Source organism: Acomys russatus, chromosome 6 (genome assembly GCF_903995435.1).
Source record: "Acomys russatus chromosome 6, mAcoRus1.1, whole genome shotgun sequence".
Taxonomy (NCBI): Eukaryota; Metazoa; Chordata; class Mammalia; order Rodentia; family Muridae; genus Acomys; species Acomys russatus.
The window spans coordinates 89,135,974-89,142,533 of NC_067142.1; positions in this window are offsets into that span (position 1 = coordinate 89,135,974).

A 6,560-nucleotide genomic window follows, 5' to 3' on the forward strand; every position below is an offset into this window, starting at 1 on the left:
GCACTAGGGAGCTCAAGAGCTTCCATCAAGCCTGGCATGTAGAGCTAGCCTTTAGAGGATGTGCACCCCTTTCTGTGGGGACTGGGGACTTTGTGGTTTTGCCTGGTGGCCAGAGGCTGGACACAACTGTGCTCCACAAAAGTTGGATCCCTCTCACCTGTGGATCACCAGTGTTGATATCTTGTGTTTCTCAGATCACACCTTGGGTTGTTGAATAGTCACTGCTGTCCTCACTTTGAGCCATCACACATCCTGAGCAGCCAGGTAGCTGGGCTGGAGTCCCAGATGGCCATGGCCGGCCTTATCAACTCTTTTAAAAATATTTATTTATTCACTTTACATCCTGATCACAGACCCTCCCTCCTCTCTTCCTGGTCCCACCATGCCTTCCTTTTCCCCCTTGCCTCCCCTAATCCTCAGAAAAAAATGAAGCCCCACCACCACCAACCCGTGCAAGCAGATCAAGTTGCATCAGGACTGAACGCATCCTCTTCTCCTGTTGCCTGGTGAGGCAGCTCCACCAGGGGAAGTGATAAAAAAAAAAAAAAAAAAAAAACAAGCAAGAGAGCCCGTGTCAGAGACATCTTCCACTTCTTTTACTATGGAACCCACATGAAGACATCTGTGTCAGGGGCCTGGATACTCATCAACTCTTATCGCCCTTTCTTCTTTGTATTAATAGAGTATGTGTCCCAACCCACCTTTCAATAGGGATGAGCATTCACCTCCTTTGCATTTAAGCAAATGCATGTAGAAGTAATATATCTATTTCCAGGCTCTACTCATAGATATCTTATGCCAAATTTGCTTAGAAATTAATCGCACAGTTGTTTAATCAAAAACTTATATCCCTATACATTTGAACCACAAAAATGAAAACCACTAGTGCACAAATATTCAGTGCTGCTTGTTTTTAATCATCTCACACTGGAAACAATCTAAATGTTATTTAATGGGTGAAATGTTAAGTACATCTTAATGTACCTGTGTTACAGTATGTTACACAAGAGCAGAAAGGAAAGGCTTATGAATACAATGCAAACAGTGTTGTGACAAAAGGCCAAGCTCAGGAGTTCACATGATGAAGGACTCCATGTATATACAATTGTATTAAAGATGGAAAAATGTCTTTGATTGTTATGTCTTTGATTGACTGGAATATGGTAGGGCAAGAAGGTAAATGTAACTGCATAAAGGGTAAAGCCAGGGGGATGCCTGTGGTGATAAAAAAAAATGTTCTGTCTCAACTCAGATAGCAGCTGTATTGCTACCTACATGTGATAAAAGACCATAAATCTATGACTTGATAATATATTTAGGAATATATGACTTGATATTATAGAGTGATGTAAGATAGAACCATAGGGTAAAAGATGCAAGGAGTATATCTGTACTAGTTTGCAACTTCTGAGAATCTAGGAAAATTACAAAATAATAAGCAAAAAAGAGTCTACTGAATGAGATCTGGGGGATCCAAGATGGCAAAGAGCAGTGTGGACCGTGTTTGGAGGCTCCAGTGAACAAGTCAGGGAATTGCACAGATTTCTGAGCCAGGAACACCGAGGTCCCCACACCACGGCAGCGGGAGTGCTCCACGGTTCAGAGGGACCAGGGTGCGGAAGACCTGCATGCCCCTGCACACAGGAGGAGTGTGGATTTTCTCAGATCAGAGCGGCAGTGGCAGAGGCAGCAACACCAACGGCACCAGCGGCAGTGGCTGAGGTTTGCAGCTCATAGCCTTCTGGTGGAGGCGATTGGTGTGGTGGTTGGTGGGAGTTGCTGCGGGAGAGGGGACTCTGGGCAGGATTTGGGCTGAGTGGTGCCTTCGGACCCAGACTGGACAGTTCAGCCCCAGAGTCCCAGGTTCTGGCCCAGCCCAGCAAGCAATTCTGCCTGAGGCACTAACTCAGTGTGGCCACAGCTCCCCTGCTGTGGTGCAGGCTTGGCGGAGTGCTCAGTTCCACCCTAGGCACCACCTCAGCTCAGCGGCAGCTCCCCTGTGGTGATGCGGTCTGGGCGGAGCGCTCAGTTCCACCATTGGCGCTGGCACAGCGCAGCCACAGTTCTCCTGCTGTGGTGCAGGCTTGGCGAAGCATTCAGTTCCACCCTGGGTACCACCCCAGCTCAGAGGCAGCTCCACTGCGGTGACACAGTCTGGGCGGAACACTCGGTTCCACCACCAGTGCTAACTCAGCAGAGCCGCAGTTCTCTTGCTGTGACGCAGTCTGGGCAGAGCGCTCAGTTCCACCATCGGCGCCCAGTGCAGCCGCAGTTCTCCTGCTGTGACGCAGGCTGGACAGAGCGCTCAATTCCACCACCAGTGCAGGCTCAGTGCAGCTGCAGCTCTCCTGCTGTGACGCAGGCTGGGTGGAGAACTCAGTTCCACCACCAGCGCTGACTCAGAGCAGCCACAGTTCTCCTGCTGTGATGCAGGCTGGACAGAGCACCCGGTTCCACCACCCATGCTGGCTCAGCGCAGCCACAGTGCTCCTGCTGTGACACAAGCTGGGCAGGGCACTCAGTTCCACCAGCTCTAAGACTCTGGTTGGACACAGTGTGCAGTTTGAATCCAGAATTCCTGGTTGAGATTGGAGGACAGTTTGGGCCCTGAGTCAATAACTGACCACAGCACGCACTTTGGGCCAAAAGCCCGTAGCTGAGCTTGGTGCGTAGTCCCAGCCCAAAATTCTGGCTGGACCCTGTGTGCATTTTTGGGCCCAGAATCTCTAGCTGAGCTCGGCAGACAGTTCAGGCCCTAAGAATCTAGCTGAGTTTGGCCCGTGGATCGGGCCCAGTGTTCCTGGCTGGACTTGGCAGGGGACACAGAAGGCTGTGGTTACCTTGGCCTTACCCAACACTCATTCAGAGACCCAGAACGATTGCAGGACCCACAGCACAGGGGAGCTGAAAATCACTGGCTGTGAGAGTCCAAAACAACAGGGCTAACCTCCTAACATCCACACCAGTGAAGCCTTAGAGCTGCCAGGCTAGAGAAATCTTGAGAAAACAAGTGAACCTATCATCAGACTCCGTTCATCCAACTCTGGGGGCTAACCAACAAAAAAAAGACTGCAAGATGTCTAAAGGACAGCGAAAAAGCATATGCAAAAAAAACCCCCAAAACAACATGGCTTCTCAAGTTTCCAGCTAACCCAGAGAACTCAAATACAACAGAAATACAAGAAAATGACCTCAAATCCTTAGTAATGAGGATATTAATGGCGGAAACAAATAAAATTCGTAATCAAGTGCAGGAAGTCGCAGACAAACAGGTGAGAGACATAAAAGAAGCACATACAGTAGAACTGGAAAAATTGCAGGAATATACAAACAATCAGATGAAAGAAATAAAAAAATCAGTTCAAGATCTGAAAATGAAAATGGAGTCAATGTTAAACACACAGACAGAAGAAAAACGAGAATGTGAGACCTCAGAGAAGAAGGCGAGCAACACAGAGGTGAGCTTTTCTAACAGAATCTAAGAGATGGAAGAACGAATCTCAGGTCTAGAAGATACAATCACAGATCTTGAAGCAACCATTAAAGAAAATGCCAAATCTGGAAAACTCCTGACACAAAACATCCAAGAGATTAAGGACACCATGAAAAGAAGAAATCTGAGGATAATAGGCATTGAAGAAAGAGAAAACATCAGACTCCAGGGCCCAGAAACTATTCTCAACAAAATCATAGAAGAAAATTTCCCCAATCTAAAGAAAGAGATGCCTATAAACATACAAGAGGCCTACAGAACACCAAATAGAATTGACCAGAAAAGAAAAACTGCCCGTCACATAATAATCAAAACACAAAACATACAGAACAAAGAAAAAATATTAAAAGCTGCAAGGGAAAAGGGCCAAATAACATTTAATGGCAAACCTATCAGAATTACACCCGACTTCTCAGCAGAGACCATAAAGTCCAGAAGGGCCTGGACAGAGATCCTGCAAACCCTAGGAGACCACAGATGCCAGGCCAGACTACTTTACCCAGCAAAACTATCAATAACCATTGATGGAGAAAACAAAATATTCCATGACAAAAACAAATTCAAACAATACCTATCCACAAATCCAGCTTTACAGAAGGTACTAGAAGAAAAACTCCATCCCAAAGGGTCAAGCTACAACCAAAACTACTCAGGAAATAGATAACTATCCCATGGCAAAAACACAACTACACAAACGCTCGACTGGAAACAACATCAAAATTAAGACTCTGAACAGTCACTGGTCATTAATATCTCTCAACATCAATGGCCTCAATTCTCCGATAAAAAGACACAGACTAACTGAATGGGTGCATAAACAAGACCCAACATTCTTCTGCATTCAAGAAACACATCTCACCCATAATGATAGGCATTACCTCAGGGTAAAAGGTTGGAAAAAAATATTCCAAGCAAATGGTCACAAGAAGCAAGCAGGCGTAGCCATTTTAGTATAGAACAAAATAGACTTCCAACCAAAATTAATCAAAAGGGATGAAGAAGGACACTTCATACTCATCAAAGTTAAAGTCAACCAAGATGACATCACAATTTTGAACATCTATGCTCCCAATACAAGAGCACCCACATTTGTAAAAGATCTGCTAAGAAAGCTTAAACCACACATCGATCCCCACACAATAATAGTGGGAGACTGCCACACCCCAATCTCACTGAGGGATAAGTCATTGAAACAGAAACTAAGCCGAGAAATAACATCATTAACCAATGCCATGGGTCAAATGGATCTACCAGATACCTATAGAACCTTTCACCCAAACAAGAAAGAATATACCTTCTTCTCTGCACCCCATGGAACCTTCTCCAAAATTGATCACATCGTAGGTCACAAAGCAAGCCTCAACAGATACAAGAGGATTGAAATAATACCTTGTATCCTATCAGATCACCATGCTCTCAGGCTGCAACTCAACAACAACAGAAATAACAAAAAGCCTACATGTACGTAAAAACTAAACAACTCTCTGCTAAATGACACCTGGGTCAGGAAAGAAATAAAGAAAGAAATCAAGGAGTTTCTGAAATTCAATGAAAATGAAGGAATAACATACCCAAATTTGTGGGATACATTGAAAGCAGTGCTAAGAGGAAAATTCATAGCACCAAGTGCCTTTAAAAAGAAATTGGAAACTTCGCACATAAGCATCTTAATGACACAACTGGAAGCCCTAGGGAAAAAAAGAAGCAGAAACACCCAAGAGGAGTAGACATCTGGAAATAATCAAACTCAGGACTGAAATTTACAAATTAGAAACTAAGAAAACAGTCCAAAGAATCAACAAAACCAAGAGCTGGTTCTTAGAGAAAATCAACAAGATTGACAGACCATTAGCCAAACTAACTAAAAGGCAGAGAGACAGTATTGAAATCAACAAAATCAGAAATGAAAAGGGAGACATAACAACAGACACTGAAGAAATTCAAAGAATCATAAGATCCTACTTTGAAGGCATATACGCCACAAAATTTGAAAATCTAAGGGAAATGGACGATTTTCTTGATCAATTTCACCTGCCAAAGTTGAGTGAAGAACACATAAACAAGCTAAATAGTCCCATTTCCCCTACAGAAATAGAAGCAATCATCGATGGTCTCCCAACCAAAAAAAGCCCAGGGCCAGATGGTTTCAGTGCAGAATTCTACCAGACCTTCAAGGGCGAGCTAATACCGATACTCTTCAAGCTACTCCAAAAGATAGAAATGGATGGAATATTACCAAATTCATTCTATGAGGCCATAGTTTCATTGATACCTAAACCTCACAAAGACTCAACAAAGAAAGAGAATTTCAGACCAATTTCTCCTATGAACATAGATGCAAAAATACTAAATAAAATACTTGCAAAACAAATACAAGAACACATCAAAGATATCATTCATCATGACCAAGTAGGCTTCATTCCAGGCATGCAGGGATGGTTTAATATACAGAAATCCATCAATGTAATCCACCATATAGGCAAACTGAAAATAAAAAACCACATGATCATCTCTTTGGATGCAGAGAAAGCATTTGATATAATTCAGCACCCATTCATGTTTAAAGTTTTAGAGAGATCGGGGATACAAGGCACTTTCCTCAACATAATAAAGGCTATATACAGCAAGCCAATAGCCAAAATCAAAGTAAATGGTGAGATACTCAAGGAAATTCCTCTCAAATCGGGAACAAGGCAAGGCTGCCCACTCTCTCCATATCTCTTCAATATAGTACTCGAAGTTCTAGCCAGAGCAATAAGACAACAAAAGGAGATCAAGGGTATCCAAATGGGAAAGGAGGAAGTCAAAGTATCCCTATTTGCAGATGATATGATAGTGTACATAAGTGACCCTCAAAATTCCACCAGAGAATTCCTACAGCTGATAAAAACCTTCAGCAAATTAGCTGGATACAAAATTAACTCAAAAAAGTCTGTAGCCTTCCTATACACAAATGACAAACTTGCAGAGGAAGAAATTAGGAAAACCACACCCTTCACATTAGCCACAAGCAATATAAAATATCTAGGAGTTACTCTAACTAAGCAAGTGAAGGACTTGTTTGAAA